Source organism: Rutidosis leptorrhynchoides, chromosome 3, assembly GCF_046630445.1.
Source record: "Rutidosis leptorrhynchoides isolate AG116_Rl617_1_P2 chromosome 3, CSIRO_AGI_Rlap_v1, whole genome shotgun sequence".
NCBI lineage: Eukaryota > Viridiplantae > Streptophyta > Magnoliopsida > Asterales > Asteraceae > Rutidosis > Rutidosis leptorrhynchoides.
The window spans coordinates 429,743,703-429,768,246 of NC_092335.1; positions in this window are offsets into that span (position 1 = coordinate 429,743,703).

Genomic DNA, 24,544 nt, shown 5'->3' on the forward strand with positions numbered 1-24,544 from the left:
CGCACCTAAATCTGCTAGTGCATCATACATGACACAATCACTAAGTAGACAAGGAACAATAAATTCACCCGGATCACCTAACCTGGGTGGAGGTTTTGGTGGAACTGTCTTCACCGGGTTTACTTCTACGGTTTTTTTTTCTTGCCCTTTCTTATTCTTCTTCTTCTTTCCAGAGGTTTCACAAACTTTATTACCTATTACTTGCTCATACTCAACTCCTTTTCTTAGAAACGGGATGGGTGGTCTGTATGGTGCCACCACTGGCTTTACATACTCGGGTGGTGGTGGTGTTGTAACTTCTTCATTGTTACTCACATCTAAAACCTTCCCATCTTCTGGTGCTTATTTTTTAGAATTTGTTGAAACCATATTAACATTCTCATTCCGAGGATTTACTTCAGTATCACTCAGTAGCTTTCCTTGTTCCCTCTCACTCATCATGCTAGCAAGAGTACCTACGTGTTTTTCTAGATTCAAAATGGAAGCTTGTTGAGTTCTTAATGACTGATCAAACCTCTCATTTGTTTGGGTTTGAGATGTAATAAATTGTGTTTGAGATTCCATTAGCTTTTGTACCATTTCTTCCAGATTTGACTTTTTCTCTTCGGTTTATTGTGGTGGTTTATACAAGCCAGATCTTTGTTGATTGAAAGTGTTGTTTTCAGTTGGTTGGTTATTCGGACCTTGTTGGTTGTACAAGTTATTGTTGGGTCCATTTGGATTGTAAAGAATGTTTTGATTTCGATTAAAGTTTGGCCTTGGTGGTTGATAATTATTTTGATAATTATTTCCCAACCTTTGGTTCATGTAGGAAACATTCTCACGTTGTTCCATCGTTTGCTCAATGTGACAATCTTTCGTTAAGTGTGGTCCACCGCATTGCTCACAACTGATTCGTATTGCGTGAATATCTTTAGTCATCTTTTCTATTCGTCACTCGAAAGCATCTATTTTTACGGAAACGGAATCAAAGTCATGGCTAGAATCGGCTCTAGCCGCTTTAGATGAACGAAATATATATTTTTCCTGATGCCACTCATGTGAGTGGGATGCTGTGTTATCAATGATTTTGTGAGCTTCGGTTGCGGTTTTCTTCATAATGGAACCACTAGCTGCTGTGTCGATGTCTTTTCGTGTAGTAACATCGCAAGCTTGGTAGAATATTTATACTATTTGATAAGTATCTAAACCATGCTGAGGACATCCTCTCAACAACTTTCCGAATCTTGTCCACGCCTCATATAGAGTTTCATTTGGCTTTTGCGTGAACGTAACAATTTCTCCTTGAAGTCTTACGGCTTTAGATGCTGGAAAGAATCTTTTAAGAAATTTCTCAACTAAAACATCCCATGTATCAATCGCCCCTTCAGGTAACGATTCTAACCAATCTTTGGCTTCTCCCTTTAAAGTCCAGGGAAACAACATGAGATAGATCTGTTCACCCTCAACTTCTTTGATTTTGAATAAAGTATCGATCCTATTAAAGGTTCGAAGATGTTCGTTTGGATCTTCTTTTAGCGTACCACTATATTGGCATTGATTAGTTACCATGTGTAGGATTTGTCCTTTGATTTCATAATCTGGCGCATTAATGTCTGGCTTAATAATGGCGTGACCTTGGCCAGTGCATGTGGCTCTCATTCGATCTTCCATACTTAGAGGTTCCGTTATTTCCATATTTGAAATTGTTGAATCCGAATCACTAGAAGATTCTGATTTAATGGTTTGTGGTTCAGGAGAAATGATTAGTGGTTCAGGATCTTGGAATTGTCCTTGAATATCCTCCGGGTTCTCAATTGTGAAGTCGGGTTCAAAAAATGGATTATCGGAAATTTGAATTGGAGTACTTGTTCGACTAGATGATGATTCTAAAGAAAAATCAACGTCGACAATATTGGCTAGATGTCTTGATCGAGTTACAGGTGGTGAACGTATGAAAGGTTGTGAACGTTTTGCTCGGTGCATTCACTGAATATCCTATTAGAAATTATATAAGTTATCAAATTAATAGACTTTTTTGTTTTTGCTCACGTTTCGAATAGCCAAAAGATGCAGCAGGGAGCCAGGATCCTTTAAATCGGAAAATCCACAACTCAGCCACTAACAAATCCAACTATTACTACGAAGCAGAAAATTTTGGATGTCAATCAATTTAACAGCTTAAAATAATTTTTCGTCGAAATTTAAAGAAAACTTTGAAAATTCTATGTCCTAAAAACTAGAGCGTAGAAATGAAAAAAATAAAGCGCGTCGAAAAACGTCGAAAAATAAAAAGTCGAAAAATAATAAAAAGAAAGTAAAGCGTCGAAACTTAAAAGTATAAAAACTTAAGACTAAAAAGTTGCGCCTAAAGGTATTAAAGCTTAAAGGAATTCTATATCCAAAACGGCAATAACTTAATTAGGCACTAAAATCTTAAAACGGCGTCGCAAAATTCTAAGGCACCTAAATCTTAATCTAAAAAAACACTTAAAGGGTTTTACGGCAAAGCCTAAAAATTTAGAAATATAAAATTACTACGGAAAAATACTATAACTTAAAATTAGTTACGAACGATAAATATACAAATTACGAACTAAACGAAAAAAAAAATACAAAATATAAAAATAAAACTTAAAGTTATAAAAATACAATTTTTATAAAAATAATATTTTTATATTATTTATTAAAAAGGTACTAATTTATAAATTAAGAGAACTAATTAAAGCATAATATATAAAATTAACTAAAACTAATTATTAATTTAATTAGACCCTAATTAATAATAATAATAATTAAATAACCCTAATTTCGTAATAAATGCAGTCTGAGGTTTGACCTGTCAGACAGCTCCGTTACTGCGGTATCCAGGCCCAGAAGTGCTCCGCGACTGCGGAGGTATGTAGTTTCAGATGATTGTAGGTTCAAACTGGTTCGGGCAGTTTCAGATTTTTTTTTTTTATATTTTGATTTTTTATTTTCTTTTTATGATTTTAATTTTTATAAAACATAATTTAAGTATAACTTATATTTTAATAAAAAATTACTTATTAGTTTTTGTAACTAAAAATAAAAAATAAAAACTTTTTAATTTAACACTTAAAAATATAGATATATATTTTTCTTTTTTTATGTTTTTATATTTTTTTAAAACTTATATATTTTTACAAAAATAGCTTAAAAACTATTTTTTTTTTAGAATATAGCGTTTCGCTTTCGCTTCCCCGGCAGCGGCGCCAAAAACTTGATGTGCGAGCGAAGGGGTATGAAATATACTTATTTTTAATATGAAATACGGCGAAATATGATACAAGTTTTATTTATTTATATAGATGGATATACCTAAATCTTGCTACAATACTTATAGGCAGTGTACCTAATCGTAGAGTAGTGTAGTTTTTAGTAAGTCCGGTTCATTCCACATGGAGCTAGTGAATACGTACTATATTTTTAACAAGTATATTTATATAAAATGTATATAATTATATATAGTAATAATAATATATAAAAGGGGGGTTTGCCGTTTAATGACCGGTTTGTCGATTTTATATTTTAAGCGTAAAGATAAATGACAATAATTAAAGTGTGTAAAATAAATAACAATATTAAAATGACAATAAATAAAATGACAGTAAATAAAAATACGATGAGATATAAAATAGAACAATTATGCTTATTTAAACTTCCGTAACCATGATGTTTGACGTTTTGATTTTAATTTATTACTCTGGGTTAATTGTCCTTTTGTCCTGGATTATTTGAAACCTATCTGGTTTTTGTCCATAATAGTCCATCGATCATAAATATAAAGTGCGAGTGTCCTCTTCAAATTACCCTTATACCCGAAATCAAATATTCCAACTAATTAAAGATTTAAACTGTGACACAGTTATCACTTCTGTCAACAATTACACCAGTTATCACTGTATGTAATCCACCCCTGTTTTGATTAGATATGAATATTAATTTACCCACTTGATCAGTTTGAATAATCAATTACCCAACCCGATAATTAATTAAATGATTATAATAGATTCCGTATGAATGTCACTAAATAGGACAACCATAATCATTATTAATTATTAAGTTAATTAATTTGAAGATAGGTTCGACAGACTCCAATGAGTTGTCACTCAATTAGACAATACCTCCCATCTATTAATAGTCCATAGTCAAATGCCCACAAGTGTCGGTCTTTTGTTCAAACATTAATTATGGTACAAAATTCAATAACCCCGTCTTTAATATTTAGTCTAACATCACGATTACTTCTGCTCAAATAAGCTTAATAATAACTTAGGTACGATACATTAATTTAAAAAGGAAGAACATAGCTTACAGTGATTATTTATCGCGTAGCGTTACACGGACATAGTTCCGACTTTAAAACCCGTAAAACATTTCTTACAATAATCCAAATTATTATTAATATTAAATTAAACTTTAATATTATAAATATAAATATATATATCGTATATAGATAGAGAGATTGAGTGAAAAAGGGATGTAGAATTAGAGCAGAATGCGTGAGCTTTTATAGGCCCACTTTGAACTGTACAGCTCCGCGAGTGCGGTACTTTTGTGCCTTACAGCTCCGCGAGTGCGGAGCTTCGGATTCCAGCTCACCAAATTGAGTTAAACGTGGGCTGCTGAATATTATAATATATAATATAATAATATATAATTTAATATAATTATATATATTATATTATATTCTTGTGCATAGTTGACTTGTAATTTTAGCTCCGTTGAGTTGTACGGTGATGCTCGGTTTATGTCTCAGTTCCGAATTTTCGAACGCCTTTTCGTACGCTTATATATCTTGTACTTTATGTTTCGCGGCTTGTACTCTTGTCATTTTTAGGCGTTTCTCATCAATAAATTGAACCACTTGGATTGTACTTTGTACTTTTTAGCTTTTTGGTCATTTGCGTCTTCAAATCATCGATTCTGTCTTTTGTCTTCGCACTTATTTATTTAAACGATTATTACATAAAAATAGAACAATTGCAACTAAAAGCTTTACATATTGGAAGGATATTGCGCCTAAATATATGTTCATTTGGAGCACTATCAATGTGTTTGAGTAGATAAGAAGGAGGAAGAAAATAAGGATAAGATTAGGTTTGGATCAAATTTGTAGCCTCAAAACTGGCCTTAACGCGAAATACCCAAAATGCCCCTTTTAAAAATTTTAAAATCACGAATTGGTCTATCAGCACGTTTTGCGGGCCGCGCAAATGGGTGCGCGCCGCGCACTTCAACTGAAATCGAAGTCAGCCAGCTTTCTGAAGTTCAGGGACTGAAATTGACTAAGTCTGATTCTGATGCAAAATCTGAAAATGCACAAGTGTTAGGCTCACTTTCAGTGGCACTTTCTGATACATACATTACTGACACTTTCAGGAGTATTTTCTGACGCACAGAAATTCAGGATCTTACAACTCTCCCCCACTTAAACTGGATCACGTCCCCGTGATCTCCGTCACTTAACAAACCAGACCCACCCTCTATGGTCCTCCAACACATCCAAAATCGATGTCCATAAAATTTCCAATAACCTGAAAATCTCACCACACGCTAATAATCACTAGCATACATTACCGCAGCCAGCGGTATCTCATACGCTCAATGTCCAAAATGCCCATTTAGGAAATACGGAAAACACCATATATTCCTTCAAGTTCTCTCGACTACAACTCGTAACAAGCTACATCCACAACTACATCACCCAACGCGATCTACTAAATTCACTACGCCGTGAACGAACTCTTGCATTAATCCAAATCTACAAGGATTTATACCGCGTCGAAAACTCTGTACTTCAACAACTCGTAAACCAGTCAATCAAGAAAGTTCTCTGAATCAAGAGCCAACTTTCCCCGTCTCCACCACCGGGTCATTCCTTCAGCGAAGAAATTTCGGTATCACCAAATAATCACACTAGGGACACAAACTTTCCCATCAATCGATCCGCACACGACCATCAGTCTCTGGATTAATCCAGGATGATAATAACACACCACGAGTTAGACAAAACATCAACACTCGACACAGGGTTTCTCCTCTAAACCCTACAACACATCCATACAATGCGGCTTCCTAGTACTAGCATGGAAACTATTTGTGTACTAGAATCCCGCCAACAGGCAATTATCATCACAACAATTCGAAATTCGTCACGCGACCCACAAAATATCCACCAATTCCTGGTGAATCCTTTTGCCTCGACCATCCGTTAGGGATGGCCTCGACATTTTAATGCAACTAACGGGTCGCATTACTAGGGAAACACACCCTCACAAACAAACAACGTTCGCGTGTCTCTATGTGAGACAATCGGAACCGACACTCTCCGCCTCACAATCGTCCATAAAGTGGAATAATCCACTGACGATCTCCACGATCACGTTTCCCGACAGGGAAAATACAGTATCTTCGCGATAACGAACTCGTACCGATCCAATAATACTATCCGAGTTTCACGACAACCCAGATTTTCACTATGAGAGCACCCGCAACGACAAATTCATTCTCTCACTTCCCTGATCTCAAACTTCACACTTGATCTCATACTGCGCTTGGTACTACACGACCACCTTACACAAAAAGATGTACGCTTCATTCGATCCCGTCATCATAACTCTAGACATAACATTTAGGAATCGTAACTCACAATTGTAACGCACGATCATGAGTCAACATCAACAACCCTTCATTCTTCCTCGTTAGGGACCATGAATCCCTATTGAGGCCTAGGACGGTACACTCTGATACTTTAGTATACAATACACCACCGGATCTTTCTCGGGCGACAGTAAAAACTCCCCCACTTAGGATTTAGCTCCACATTCTCACCGCCAAGATGATAACATCCTGCGGAATTGTCATCCACAACAAACATGATCATTCTCATCATTGGTCATAAACACCAAATCACCGCAAATTCACTTTAGGCTCTCAGAGCCGACATACACAATCACTTGAGATGTCGTACACGCGACGTCATCGCACCTTCATACCACAAATCACAATTAACAGCCCTTTATAATTCGCAAAGCGAACTCCACCAAAGTCCTACATACGCCTCTAAGCCTAGGCATATGCCACTCCGCTTAATCAATTGAGCATCTCAGTCGAGATCACCCGACCTTCCACGCAACGAACCTTTATCAACAATTGCTCACTCTCATGGAGAAGAGTGACCAACCCGACACAATAATTACGTCGACTGCAATATCAACACTTCATCATAACCTTCGGCTAAACCGATCATTAAGTCAGTCACCGGCTCACCGGTCATCTTTACCCATCTATCACTTAAGAGCAACAAGATTCGCTCGTCCGTCACTTCATAAGAAGTATTTACCTCAATGCTCTTAAACTTCAACTTTCATAACCGTCGAATTACCATCACCCGTCGATCACTATTGTAATCTCCACTACTTCTAAGGGTATCTCACGGTCACCCTAAGCATAAAGTGATCACACCATTACCGGAGTTAAAAATCACACTTTGCAGGTATAAAAGGGCACCTGACGCAGTGTCATACAGACTCCTACCACAATCTACCGAAATTTAGAAACTCGATCTTTGGGTTTCATACACCCGATGTCACCCATCTCTATACAATAATGACCTGAAGTCATACCTACTTGATAATGCTAAAAACGAACATATATTTCATAGTATTATTCCTCAAGAAAGACAAGCTTTTAGTTGCAATTGTTCTATTTACAAGTGATATTCGTTTAAATAATAAAAGGTGAAGACAAAAGACAGATTCGACGAATTGAAGACGCAAACGACCAAAAAGCTCAAAAATACAAAATACAATCAAAGAGGTTCCAATTATTGATAAGAAACGTCTCGAAATTACAAGAGTACAAGATTCAAAACGCAAAGTACAAGATATAAAATAGTACGCAAGGATGTTCGAAAATCCGGAACCGGGACCAGAGTCAACTCTCAACGCTCGACGCAATGGACTAAAAATTACAAGTTAACTATGTATATAAATATAATATAATATATAATTAATTATATTAATTATATATATATATTATATTTATAAAATAAATCGTCGGCAAACAAAGAGCCAAAGGTGGGTGAGTTGTAAAAACAAACTCCGCGACTCGCAGAGTTTTAAGAAGGAAAGGGCCGCAAGTCGCAGAGCCCCAAAAACTGAAACTCCCTATAAAAGCAAACGAATTCTGATCATTTTAAAAACATAATATATCAATCTCTCTATATCCATACGTAATATTTATATTTATATTTATATTTATATTTTAATTTTAATTTTAATTTTAAATCCTAATAATAAGGGTATGTTAGCGAATGTTGTAAGGGTGTAAGTCGAAATTCTGTCCGTGAAACACTATGCTATTTTTAATCATTGTAAGTTATGTTCAACCTTTTTAATTTAATGTCTCGTAGCTAAGTTATTATTATGCTTATTTAATACCGAAGTAATCATGATGTTGGGCTAATTACTAAAATTGGGTAATTGGGCTTTGTAGCATAATTGGGGTTTGGATAAAAGAATGACACTTGTGAAAATTAGACTATGGGCTATTAATGGGTTTTATATTCACTAAACAATACCTTGTTAATTTAATATACAAACTTATAATTCGACGTATTTATATATAACAACATACGCTTGACTGGGTACGGTGGGCGGGATATTTATAAATACCAATAATTATTCATTTTACCGGACACGGAACAGGATTAATAGTTAATAGACTTGTTGAAACAGGGGTGAATTACATTCAAGGGTAATTGGTGTAATTGTTAACAAAGTAGTAAAACCTTGGTTTACACGCAGTCGATAACCTGGTGTATTCATTAAACAAAGTATTAAAACCTTGTTACAATTCGAATCCCCAATTAGTTGGAATATTTGACTTCGGGAATAAGAATAATTTGACGAAGGCTTTCGCTCTTTATATTTATGACTGATGGACTATTATGGACAAATCCGTATGGACATATTAAATAATCCAGGACAAAGAACAATTAACCCATGGGAATAAAACTAAAATCAACACGTCAAACATCATGATTACGGAAGTTTAAATAAGCATAATTCTTTTATTTCATATTTAATTTCCTTTATTTTATATTTAATTGCACTTCTAATTATCGCATTTTTATTTATTGTCATTGTATTTAATTGCACTTTTAATTATCGTACTTTTTAATTATCGCAAGTTTATTTTATCGCACTTTTATTATTCGCAATTTCATTATCGTTATTTACTTTACGCTTTAAATTAAGTCTTTTATTTAATATTTTACATTTGGTTTTAACTGCGACTAAAGAATTAAAATCGACAAACCGGTCATTAAACGGTAAAAACCCCCCTTTATAATAATAATATTACTTATATATATATTTGTATTTTTATAAAAGTAAACTAATATAGCGTTAAAGCTTTGTTTAAAGATTTTTCCTGCAGAACGAACCGGACTTACTAAAAACTACACTACTGTACGATTAGGTACACTGCCTATAAGTGTTGTAGCAAGGTTTAAGTATATCCATTCTATAAATAAATAAATATCTTGTGTAAAATTGTATCGTATTTAATAGTATTTCCTTGTAAAATATAAAGCTATTATATATACACCTAGCACGACATCAAGTTATTTTTGGCGCTGCTGCCGGGGACAATCTAGCTTAAAATCCGGAAGCGCAACGCTAATCGTTATAAATAAAAAAAAGATTTTTATTTTTAGTTTACTTTTATAAAAATACGTTTTTGTAAAAATACGTTTTAAATATTCGAAAACATAGAAAAGAAAAACAAAAATATAAATATTTTTAAGAGTTTATTAAATATTTAAGTTTTATAAAGTTTCTTTATTTTTATTTTATAAAAATATAAGTTTTATTTAAATATTTTGTGTTTATTTAGAACATAAAATTAAAAACCGAAAAAAAAATAAATAAATAAATATATAAATCTAGTTTTAAGATTTTTATTATAAAGTATTTCTATTTTTATTTTAGTTTTTAAAACATAAGTTTTTATTTAGTTTTTATAAATATTTTATTTAAATATTTAAACAGAAAATAAAAAAAAAGTAAAACGAAACCTGTCGAAACCAGCCTGTCATCTGAATTTTCATATCCCGCGACTCGCGGAGTTTGAAGAAGAAAATACCGCGACTCGCGGAGCCGTCTGACACGGTCACACAGCAACCCTAATTTGGCATTTATTACGGAGTTTTAATTATTATTATTAATTAATTAGTATTTAGGGTTAATTAATTTATTATTTAGTTTAAGATTTAATTAATTTGTAATAATTATTTTTAATTAGTTTTATTTATATATATAAAAGTAATAGTTTTATAAAATAAATAATATAAAAATAATATTTTTATAAAAATTGTACTTTTTACAACTTTTTGTATATTTTTATATTTTGTCCCTTTTTAATTATTTTAGCGTAATATTTGTATTTTTCGCTAGTTTTTAGTTTTAAACTTAGTTTTTGCCATAGTTATTTTTAGTTCTAGATTTTTAGGATTTGCCGTAAAATTCCTTAAGTGCTTTTTCTTTAGACTAAAATTTAGGTACTTTAGAATTTTGCGACGCCTTTTTAAGTTTTAGTTTCTTTTTAAGTTATTGCCATTTGGGATATAGTTTTTTCTTGTAAGCTTTAATATTTTTAGACACCTTTTACCTATGTATCAATTATCATTCCAATTAGTAATCTCAATTTTCGATTATAATTTTAAGTTAGTGATAGTAATAAGGTTGGGTTAGTCTAGTGTTTTTAAGTTCTATAAGTCACTCTTTTTCTTTCTTATTTTTATTTTTCGATTTTTTCCGACGCACTCTTTTTCTTTCTTATTTCTCGCTATTCTAGTTTTTAGGACATAGATTTTTATTCTACTTCTTATCTAAATTTCTTAAAATTACGAAAATTTATTTTAAGTGGTTAAATTGATAGACATCAAAATTTTCTGGTTCGTAGTAATAGTTGGATTTGTACGTGGACCGGGTTATTGGAGTCAAACAGTCCTCAATTATATTGAGACCAAACGAATCCTGCCCCTCTGCTGCATCTTTTGGCTATTCGAAACGTGGGCAAAATCAGAAAAGTCTATTAATTGGATAACTTATATAATTTTTCTTTCCTTTTTAAAAACTAATAGGATATTCAGTGAATGCACCGAACAAGACGTTCACCACCTTTTGTAAGTTCACCACCTGTAACTAGATCAAGACATTTAGCAAATATTACCGCCGTTGATTTTTCTTTAGAATCGTCATCCAGTCGACCAAGTACTCCAATTCAAATTTCCGATAATCCATTTTTTGAACCCGACCTCACAATTGAGAATCCGGAGAATATTCAGGGACGATTCATAGATCCTGAACCACTAAACTTTCCTCCGGAACCACCAATCATTCAAACAGAGATTGTTGAGGAATGAACCATTAAATCAGAATCCTCTAGTGATTCCGATTCAACAAATTCAATTATGGAGAATCTGGAACCTTTAAGTATGGAAGACCGAATGAGAGCTAAACGCACTGGCCAAGGTCACGCAATTACTCATCCTGACATTAATGCGCCAGATTATGAAATCAAAGGACAAATTCTACACATGGTGACTAATCAATGCCAATTTAGTGGTGCGCCGAAGGAAGATCCAAATGAACATCTTCGTACCTTTAATAGGATCTGCACTCTATTTAAAATAAGAGAAGTTGAGGATGAACAGATATATCTCATGTTATTTCCCTGGACTTTAAAGGGAGAAGCCAAAGATTGGTTGGAATCGTTACCTGAAGGGGCGATTGATACATGGGACGTTTTAGTTGAAAATTTTCTTAAACAATTCTTTTCGGCATCTAAAGTCGTAAGACTTCAAGGAAAAATTGTTACGTTCACACAGAAGCCAAATGAAACTCTATATGAGGCGTGGACAAGATTTGAAAAGTTATTAAGAGGATGTCCGCAACATGGTTTAGACACCTGTCAAATAGTACAAATATTCTACCAAGGATGCGACATCACTACAAGGAAAGACATAGATATAGCAGCTGGTGGTTCCATTATGAAGAAAACCGAAACTGATGCTTACAAAATTATTGATAACACTGCTTCCCACTCACATGAGTGGCACCAAGAAAAAGATATCGTTAGATCATCTAAAGCAGCTAGAGCCGATTCTATCCATGACTTAGATTCCATTTCCGCAAAGATAGATGCTGTCGAGAGACGAATGAAAAATATGACTAAAGATATTCACTCAATACGAATTAGTTGTGAGCAGTGTGGAGGACCACATTTGACAAAAGATTGTCTCAGTATTGAATTAACAATGGAGCAAAGAGAGAATATTTCATACATAAACCAAAGGCCTGGAAATAATTATCAGAATAATTATCAACCGCCAAGACCGATTTACAATCAAAACCAGAACTATAACCGAAATATTCCATACAACAACCAACAAGGTCCTAGCAATCAACAAGTATCCAATAATACTTACAACCAGCAAAGACCTAATTTTCAAAACAAACCACCACAACAAACCGATGATAAAAAGCCGAATTTAGAAGATATGATGACGAAGCTAGTTGAAACTCAAACGTAGTTTTTCACATCTCAAAAACAAACTAATGAACAAAATGCTCAAGCATTTAGAAATCAACAAGCTTCTATTCAAAACTTGGAACAAGAAGTAAGTAACCTAACAAGGTTAATAGGTGAAAGAAAACCGGGAAGTCTACCTAGTGATACAAATGCTAACCCCCGGAATGAAACAGCTAAAGCCATTACCATAAGAAGTGGTACAACACTTAAACCACCTGAAATACCTGTAACTTCTGATGAAGCTATTCCTACTCCACAAGAACCACAACATGATCAAGATAAGGAAAAAGAACCGGTAGTTGAAAAGGTTAATGAAGATAACACAGTTAAGGATAAACCTTATGTTAAACCATACCAACCACCACTTCCTTACCCGAGTAAAATGAAGAAAGAGAAATTTGAAGCCGAGCAATCCAAATTCTTGGATATGTTTAAATAGATAAATGTAAATCTTCCTTTCATTGATGTGATTTCAGGAATGCCTAGATATGCTAAATTCTTGAAAGATCTAATCTCAAATAGAAAGAAAATGGAAGAACTCTCGGCTGTTACCATGAATGCTAATTGTTCAGCAGTGCTGTTGAATAAGATACCAGAAAAATTATCTGATCCAGGAAGTTTCACAATTCCATGTTTTCTGGGTAGTCTTAGTTCAATAGAAGCATTGGCAGACTTAGGTGCTAGTATAAATTTAATGCCGTTTTCACTATACTCTAAACTAGACCTTGGAGAATTGAAACCAACAAGAATAAGCATACAACTAGCCGATCGATCAATAAAATATCCTATAGGGATAATGGAGAACATGCTAGTTAAAGTTGGTACTTTAGTATTTCCAGTAGATTTTTTTGTTCTGGACATGGAAGAAGATTCTCAAGTTCCTCTCATATTAGGAAGACCATTCTTAAACACGGCTAAAACAATGATAGACGTGTTTGGTAAGAAATTGACCCTAAGTATAGAGGACGAGAGTGTTACCTTTTCAGTTGATAGAGCAATGCAACAACCGCAATCTGCAGATGATACATGCTATTATATTCAAACTATAGATTCACATGCAGAATTATTAGAAGAATTTCCAGAATTACAAGGAACAGGAGAATGTTCTTTAGGAGAAGGAACTGAACAAATTGATGAAGCTGAAATGATAGCTACACTTATAGCTAATGGATATATACCAACAACAGAAGAAATTCAAATGCTAAAAGAAGAAGACAGATATCGATATAAATCATCGATTGAAGAACCTCCGAAATTAGAGTTAAAACCACTTCCAAACCATTTGGAGTACGCTTATTTACATGGTGAATCTGAATTACCTGTAATAATATCGTCTTCTCTTACTGAAAATGAGAAATCACAACTCATTTCTGTGTTGAAAGCTCATAAACCAGCCATTGCATGGAAAATTCATGATATTAAAGCAATAAGTCCTTCGTATTGCACACATAAAATCCTTATGGAAGAAGGTCGTAAAACGTATGTACAACGCCAACGAAGACTAAATCCGAATATGCAAGATGTAGTTAAAAAAGAAATTATTAAACTGCTAGATGCAGGTTTAATTTATCCAATTTCTGATAGCCCATGGGTAAGCCCAGTTCAATGCGTGCCTAAGAAGGGTGGCATGACTGTCATTACAAATGAGAAAAATGAGTTTATTCCTACTAGGACTGTAACAGGATGGCGTGTGTGTATTGATTATAGAAAATTAAATGACGCCACCAGAAAAGATCACTTTCCCTTACCTTTCATTGATCAAATGTTGGAAAAATTAGCCGGAAATAGTTACTATTGTTTTCTAGATGGATTTTCCGGATATTTTCAAATTCCAATAGCACCCGAGGACCAAGAGAAAACCATGTTCACGTGCCCTTATGGTACTTTTTCTTACAAACGCATGCCATTTGGACTTTGCAACGCCCCTGCAACCTTTCAAAGGTGTATGATGGCAATTTTTCACGACATGATAGAAGAATGCATGGAAGTTTTCATGGATAACTTTTCAGTCTTCGGTGATACATTTGAATCATGTCTAGTTAATCTTGAACTAATGTTTATTAGATGCGAACAATCAAATCTAGTACTTAATTGGGAGAAATGCCATTTCATGGTTAAAGAAGGCATCGTTCTTGGACATAAAATCTCAAAGGAAGGAATTGAAGTGGATAGAGCTAAAGTAGATGTAATTGCTAAACTTCCACATCCCATCAATGTTAGAGGAGTTAGGAGTTTTCTAGGGCATGCCGGTTTTTACCGACGTTTCATAAAAGATTTTTCTAAAATTGCCACTCCTATGAATAAACTCCTAGAAAAGGATGCTCCATTCATCTTTTCAGATGAATGTATCAAATCTTTTAATATTCTTAAAGAGAAACTCACTAATGCGCCGATCATGATAACACCAAATTGGAATCTACCATTCGAACTAATGTGCGATGCAAGTGATTTAGCAATGGGAGCCGTTTTAGGACAAAGGATTGAAAAACGATTTCAACCTATATATTATGCTAGTAAGACGTTACAAGGAGCACAAACGAACTATACAACTACTGAAAAAGAACTCCTTGCTATTGTCTTTGCTTTTGACAAATTTCGATCATATCTCGTTCTAGCTAAAACGGTGGTCTATACCGATCATTCTGCTCTTAGATACCTATTTTCGAAACAAGATGCCAAACCAAGATTAATCCGTTGGATCTTACTCTTACAAGAGTTTGATATTGAAATCCGAGATAAAAGAGGAGCAGAAAATCTCGCCGCTGATCATCTTTCTCGTCTTGAAAATCCCGAATTAGAAGTTCTAAAAGAATCGGCCATACAAGACAACTTTCCTGATGAATATCTATTGAAGATAGATTATAATGAAATTCCATGGTTTGCAGACTATGCAAACTACTTAGTTTGTGGATTCCTTGAAAAAGGATTATCGTACCAAAAACGAAAGAAATTCTTCAGTGATATAATACACTATATCTGGGAAGATCCACATTTGTTTAAAAGTTGTCCAGATGGAATAATACGCCGATGTGTATTCGGAGATGAAGCTAGTAAAATTTTAAACCATTGTCACACAGGACCAACAGGAGGGCATTATGGGCCACAACTAACAACAAGAAAAGTTTATGATGATGGATTCTATTGGCCTACAATTTACAAAGACGCACACCTTCTTTGCAAATCCTGTGATGCTTGTCAAAGGGCCGGAAAAATAAGTCAACGTGATGAAATGCCACAAAATGTCATCCAAGTATGTGAAGTATTTGACATTTGGGGTATTGACTTTATGGGTCCATTTCCAAAATCTCATAATAATCTCTATATTCTCGTAGCCATTGATTATGTATCTAAATGGGCGGAAGCACAATCTCTCCCAACTAATGATGCACGAGTTGTAGTCAACTTTTTAAAACATCTTTTTGCAAGGTTAGGAACACCGAAAGCTTTAATAAGTGATCGGGGTACTCATTTCTGTAATAATCAACTTGAGAAAGTTCTTAAAAGATATGGAGTAACTCATAAAATCTCCACCGCATATCATCCACAAACAAGTGGACAAGTTGAAAATACCAACCGAGCTTTAAAACGTATTCTAGAGAAAACCGTAGGATCAAATCCGAAGGAATGGTCCATTAAGTTGGAGGATGCACTCTGGGCTTTTAGAACAGCCTACAAAACTCCAATTGGAACCACCCCTTTTAGACTTGTTTATGGAAAAGCATGTCATCTTCCAGTAGAAATTGAACACAAAGCATTTTGGGCTTTGAAGACATGTAATCTTGATTTACATGAAGCTGGACGTCTACGATTAAGTCAACTAAGCGAATTAGAAGAATTAAGACATGAAGCATATGAAAATTCGTTAATCTATAAAGAAAGAACGAAGAAATGGCATGATAAAAGAATCAAAAGTTCAAAAGAATTTAAAGAAGGAGACAGAGTTCTTCTTTTCAATTCACGATTCAAGCTATTTCCTGGAAAATTAAAATCAAGATGGTCTGGACCATTCATAGTCAAAAGAGTTTTCCCATAAGGAACGATAGAATTAATAAATTCAAATGGGATTGAATTTAAAGTTAATGGTCACAGAGTTAAACATTACATACATGGTCCGATGGAAGTTGACAATGAAGTTAATCATAATTTCACCACCCAAGAAAACCTTCAAAATGAAAACATAAATATGTTATCAACAACATATGAAAAATCAAAATTAGAATATAAGGAGGATTCAAATTTGAGTGATGAAGAAGAATTCTTATACAAACCTCCCATTCCAAGAAACGAAGAAAAATGTGAACAAGAAATTCAAATAGAAGTGAAAGAACCAAGGAAAGAACACCCGAAAAAGGTTTACAAACCAACTCGACTTACTAAAGCAGGAGACCCGGGTGAATTTATCATTTCTTGCTTACTTAATGATGGTGCTGTATATAATGGACTCGCAGATTTAGGAGCAAGTACAAATATTATGCCTCTTTCCTTATACAAAAGATTAGGCATGGGTAAATTAAAACCAACCAAAATAGGTGTTCAATCATTTGACCAAACCATTAAACACCCGGTTGGAATAGCAAATAATTTACTTGTTAACGTGGAAAGTTTGACCTTTGTTGCAAACTTCATAGTAATTAATATGGAGGAAAACCTTGATATTCCTCTAATTCTAGGTCGCCCATTTTTAGCAACCACCGAGGCATTCATTGATGTAAGAGAAGGTAGAATGACACTTAGGGATGGTGATACATCGATCACCTTTGTGAACCGAAAGTTTAGATCTCCACAAACCAAAACTATTAGACCAATAAAAATGCATAAGTGTGGGGAAGATGAAGAAACACTTAATGATGATCCAATCACAAAGAATGCCGTTGATGATACGAAATTAGATGAACCCATTTTTAACAGTTCAACGAAGAAACTTTATAAACGGATTCACGATGCTAAGATTAAAGGAAACTTTAAGTTATATAACCGATTAATATCCAATTTATCTTCAAAAGAAAAGGCAATGTTAGTTGAATTTGTGAAAGTTACGGAGGAAATCAACAAATGGATTGAAGTAAAAGTCAAAGATATACAAGTTGTTGATGATTCAATTGAAAATAATGTTAATCACAATTTCAACTAAGTATATGGGGTTTATGTATTTCTGTTAGAGTTAGATTTTCTGTTTTCGTGTAGTTCTCGAAAATGGAACTCGAATGGTCTTTCCCTAGCAGACCCTAAAGAACTAGTCTTCTCCCCCCATTCTGAATTTTTATTTTTTTTAGGTTTTTACGAAATGAAGACTGCCTGTGAACTAAATCATGGTCTAATGTTACATGCTTTGATCACTAAACGTAATAATGACACACTTCCGAGTGAAATAGTATCAGTAATCAGAGAAAGATTGGACGGAGTAAGAAAAGAATCCAGATGCGAAGATAATAAGTTACAATTTGGTAAAGGAAAATCAAAATCCGCAGCAAAAAGAAGAGCACGACACCTAGAAAGATGTCACAAATGCGGAAAATGGTCACATGGAAGTAAATGTTCAAATAATCAAACTTATTCAAATACCGAATTTGTTACTTTATGCAGAGACGGACCGTTCATATGTTTAGAAGAAAAAACACTGAATGCTCGAGGTTACGCCTATGTAGCTATGGAAAACCAATTAAACCGACTATCTTATGAATGGGATAGATCGTATAACTAAGAATACTATCTCACAGGTAAGTCTGTACAGTTTTTATTTTTATTTTTATTTTTAACCTTTTGATAATAAACGCTAATTTGTTCGCTATAAAGTATTAAATTGGTATTGAATAAAATTAGGTTTGGCGACCGAAATTATTGATATCATTCAAAAATTTATTACATCACTGCGAAATTTAACGTTTATTCTTAAGGTATAAATATCTTTAATCAATCAACACAAAATATTTCAAAAATTCGTCATGAGTTAAATTAGGTCATGGAACCGAAATTACTTTACCGAAAAGAGGGGCGTATATTTTTGATAATATTTGATTGATTAAAGTGGGATAAAAAGCCAAAAGGATTTTTAATTTTATTTTTACCATGTTTTTTAAAATTAATATATAAATCTTAAATTAATATTGTAAACTTTGTAAAAACAATATATTTAAAATTGTAAATATTTGAAAAATATAATATAAGTTTGGTGTGATTTTATAATATGAATTTTTAAATTAAGTTTGGTGTGAATTTTTAATTTTTAAAATAAGAATTTTTAATTTTATGCATTTCAAATTTTAAGTTTGGTGTGAATTTTTAATATTAATTTTGAATTTTATGTATTTTTATTTTAAGTTTGCTGTGAATTTAAAAACAAAATTTTACTTTATCTCATTAAGTTAAAAATATGATTTTTAAAATTCGTCGTAAGTTGAAGACTAGGTCATTGAACCGAAATTGCTTTACCCGAGGGAGGGACGAGAACTTTTATTATCATTATTTTTAATTTTATTGAATTAAAGTATGCAAAAAAACATAAAAAAAAAAAAAAAAAAAAAAAAACCCCAAAAATCTTAGCTTTTAAAACAATCGCTACAAAAAGACAAATTTTAAAATTTTGTCGAAGGACGGACTAGGACATCGATCCGAAACGACCTCATCCTAAATAACAAGGGAAACAAAATTTTAAAATTAATTACTTAATTGTTTTAATTAGTATAAGATATATAAAAAAAATAATAATAATACAAACTCCGTGACTCGCGGAGTTTGAAGGGTCAAACACCGCGACTCGCGGAGGGACCAAAACCCAGAAAAAAAATAAAAACGTAAAGAACAGCTCAGTTGCACACCACAACACAAAAAATACTGCGAAACAAACCCGAAAAAACCCGAAAAAACACTACCAAATTCACAATTTTTGACCGTTAATCATAAAATCTTTTACTAAAATCATGTTGAGAAGGATGCTATCAAGGAATTACTCAAGAAAAACGGTAAATTTCTACACCTAAACACCATTTAATCCGAAAATTAGTGTTCTTGAGCAATTTTATACCCAATTTGATTTTGATGCTTTTTAGTGTAATTATGTTTAAATTGCTTATGTATTATGCTTGTATAACCTAGATTGATACTATTTAACATGATTAGATGCCTTAAACTTCAAATTTTGAGTAATCTAGGGTTTGTGTTCTTGAGCAAATTTGGGGCTTTTTGATATAAACAGGTTATGGCCGATTTTTGTCATGAATTGTTGCTAAATTAAGTAGTGTAACATGTTTAGGTAGTTAAATGATCCAAACTTTGAGCCTAAACATGATTTTGAGAATTAAAGTGGACTTTTTCAAGTCTAGAATTCATGAACTTGATTTTTGAGAGATAATGCCATTTGAAACTTGTTTAATTGCTAGTAATGATTATTTTGACATGTTATTTGAGTTGAATGCTTATGAACTTGGCGAACATTTTCGTATATGCTTATTTGAAAAAGTGTAGATTTGATGAAAATATGAAAATGAGCTTAAGTTTGATATAAATTGATCATGTCATTGTAATTATTTTGATTGATGATTTTGCTGACACTAATGCATATTTGGATGCACAAAAATTGTGTTTGATGTGTTTTGCAGACTGAAAGGGGTGAATCTTCATCCCAAGCTTGCAATGCTCCTGCTGAGAATACGGAACAACAGGAGGTGGATAACTACTACAAACAAGATATACCTCATCCAGTCATGACATTTTCTGATATGCACTTGGAAGATTTGCACCCGAACCTGAGATTTGACAGACTTTGGATAGATTATCCAAAATACCAAAGGGGCTTGCATACTCTTCATTCTAAAGCTGTTGAAGTACCTAGGGTCATAGAATGGGGACCATTAGAAGCTGTAGAATTGGCCGGGCCAATTAGGGAATTACTTGCACAGAGGTATGGTAATTCTACTTTTAATGATTGGGTACGGTTATTCAACATGCGTAGACCTGTATATAAAGTATGGTGTGAAGAATTGTTGTGTAGTATAGAATTAAATGATCGGGTAGCTAGTTTAACCGATCGATCTTTTATTAGATTTTTGTTAGGAGGTTCGATGTGCCACATGTTTTTACTAGACATGGCTCAGGCTTTACGTATATATACGCCTGAGGAGCTAGCATCTGCCGATTGTAGAGGGTTGATACTAAACGGTAGGAAGATAGACGAAAATTTTGATACACATGGTGTATGGAGTCAAATGACTAGCCATCACCGATTTAAAGGGGGAAATTACTCTTATTTGGATATAGATAGAGCTGAATTAAGAGTAATTCATAGGTTTTTAGCCAATTCAATTACACAAAGAGGTAAGAATAAGGAAAAGGTAAATGAACAGGATTTGTTTTACCATATGTGTATTCGAGACCCACAAAGCGCTGTAAGTATACCTTATTGTGTAGGTTATTATTTATCAGCTATGGTTAGGGGGATGAGACCGCATAGCATAATAGGAGGTGGTATATTTATTACTTTGATTGCTGAATATCTCGGTGTGGATATAAGTCGGGGGGGATTATTAGTCGAAGAACCAGAATCCCGCGATATAATAGGTTTAAATGTATACCATGGTGCGAAGGTTTTGAAGAGGCGAAATAACGCCGCAGTACAATACCATGGTAGACATCCACAGGTTGAGAGAAACCAACAGCAAGGTAATGTAGGAGGGGGAAATAAAATGGCAGAAATGCAAAGGTTTATAGCTTCACAAGAGTATGAAAATGCTAGACATAGAGCATTTGAAGATTGACAAGTTCATCAAAACCAAATCATAGCTTATTGCCAACATATAGGTAGAAACTATATTCCTACTCCATCGCCCATATTCCCTCCCTGGTCTATAGAGATCCAACCACCGTATCCTACGTATAACCCAGCCGAAGCATTTTATAGCACATATGGTTATGCATGGAACCCCTTCTGGTATCAGTATCATCCCTAGTCTACTTAGTTTTTTTTTATTTTATTATTTGTAATGTTGATACATTTAATACTTATGTTGGATTTGTAATAGTTTTATTATTTTCTAAATTTTATTATTAGCTTTTAATAATTTTTGAATGTGGGGTAATATACCAAACTTCAAAAATATGTATATATGTTTGCAGTTTATCTTATGTACACAACAGGGTAAAACAACGCATTTTCAAAGACTGGCATTAAGTTCAGCAAAAGCAACTAATTTTGACGACAAGATGAAAAATAAATGTGATATAACAATAAGACGGAATGAACAAATGATATGCACCATTTATCATTCAGCAAACAAACGCCAATATGTTTGGAAACTTTGGTAAAATTTAATCATTTTCACACAAATCACCCTCAATAATTTAAATTGTTACTGATTTCTTGCAAATGAGGGCATTGCAAGATCTTAAGTGTGGGAAGGGGTTAAATTCTTTCGGATTTTAAAATTTTTACTTTATACACTTGGTTACCATTAGAAATACTAGTAAAGTAGTAGTTGTATTAGAATCTAGTGCTCTCTGATAATAAAGAACAGCCCTAGTCTTATATACTGACTACCCAATTCTAGTAAAATTTTTCAAAATTTTCAATTAAATGAACTCAAAATCATGTTTATACATATTTATAAACGATAAAACTAGGTTTTAACACCGAAATTATTGTTACCTCGGAAAGGACATAAATTGAGAAACAAACCAAAATGTTAAAATTCATTTAAGAATGGAATAGAGGAGAACAAAAAGGAAAAATAAAAGCCAAGTGTGGGAAAATTCTCCAATTTATTCAAAACATATGTCACATATTTTTGTACAAATAACTGAAAATACTTTTGCTTTGGACTAAACTAAAAAGTTTTACCTGATTTACTGTAAGAAAGATGGATCTACACGATGAATCAATTCCATCATTAAAAGGAAGTAAAGTCTTCCAAAAAAGAAACGCGCTTCTTGATTTAGGTCAGGGAGTTGTCGTCTAGACCAGCTGTAGGTTGACGAAAAATCTAGAAAAGTCATCACTAAAATCAGCAGGAAATCCACGGACCTCAGCATCAAACAGGGTTGCCAAGTGGTTAGATTTATCCTAACCATGAGAAGGATTTATCTCGTACAATGGGGGGGCACCGTGCAAATTAGCTGGATAAGACTAATGAATCAGATCCCCAGAAAGGATAATCTCCTTAAAGATTAAAAATCAGCTTTTAAGCCTGATATTACTCAATCCTTGAGATTGACCTTAAAGATTGAGAATTACAAACTCATGGAATTCAATGATATCTAAACTCGAGCTTGAACGAGAAAATATTTTGATCAAATTATAAACCGATTTATTTTCTGAAAACCCATTTTCAATGCGTTCATTATCATTAAACGTAAAATCCTAGGAATTCACTTGGAATTCATTAGGTCACCTGAACTAAATCGGGTGTCAACCGTAAGAACGGTGGTTGCATAGCATGGTCAAAGACAGGACCTTGTGCCAGACCGACAAATTAAAAGGGTGAGCTTTACTATTGCTCCTACAAAGGATAGTAATTGCGACCGACACGTTATAGACCATAATTAAAAGCATGTCAGGGGACATTGCCTTAACAGTTGCTTGTTCAACGCTTTCCTTTAAAATCGGACGGTAGTTTACCGAAAGGTAATATACGGGACAAGTAAACTGGACGTGTTGCTTTCCTAATACAAGGTTAGCAAGTGGGTGACACAAAACTGCAAGTTTTGAGCTAAAATTTTCAAATCTGAAACCCACCAAACCCACAAAAATAATTTGCAAACACCGGTGAAGGGTTATTCCGGAAAACTTATCTAGGGTAAAAACTAGATATAATTTTCAAAAGATCAAATGTTTTCATAAAGATCCAATTTCCTTAATGGATCTAAATTTTATAGTCATGTGGGACTGTAAACCAAATCGTTACTACCATTGTTTATACCGCCGTAAAGAAATTACTGATGTACAAAGTGTGAAGAATAAAGAAGTGATTCTAATATTTCAAGACTATATTGCTTGAGGACAAGCAACGCTCAAGTGTGGGAATATTTGATAATGCTAAAAACAAACATATATTTCATAGTATTATTCCTCAAGAAAGACAAGCTTTTAGTTGCAATTGTTCTATTTACAAGTGATATTCGTTTAAATAATAAAAGGTGAAGACAAAAGACAGATTCGACGAATTGAAGACGCAAACGACCAAAAAGCTCAAAAATACAAAATACAATCAAAGAGGTTCCAATTATTGATAAGAAACGTCTCGAAATTACAAGAGTACAAGATTCAAAACGCAAAGTACAAGATATAAAATAGTACGCAAGGACGTTCGAAAATCCGGAACCGGGACCAGAGTCAACTCTCAACGCTCGACGCAATGGACTAAAAATTACAAGTTAACTATGTATATAAATATAATATAATATATAATTAATTATATTAATTATATATATATTATATTTATTAAATAAATCGTCGGGAAACAAAGAGCCAAAGGTGGGTGAGTTGTAAAAACAAACTCCGCGACTCGCGGAGTTTGAAGAAGGAAAGGGCCGCAAGTCACGGAGCCCCAAAAACTGAAACTCCCTATAAAAGCAAACGAATTCTGATCATTTTAAAAACATAATATATCAATCTCTCTATATCCATACGTAATATTTATATTTATATTTATATTTTAATTTTAATTTTAAATCCTAATAATAAGGGTATGTTAGCGAATGTTGTAAGGGTGTAAGTCGAAATTCTGTCCGTGTAATGCTACGCTCTTTTTAATCATTGTAAGTTATGTTCAACCTTTTTAATTTAATGTCTCGTAGCTAAGTTATTATTATGCTTATTTAATACCGAAGTAATCATGATGTTGGGCTAATTACTAAAATTGGGTAATTGGACTTTGTACCATAATTGGGGTTTGGATAAAAGAACGACACTTGTGGAAATTAGACTATGGGCTATTAATGGGTTTTATAT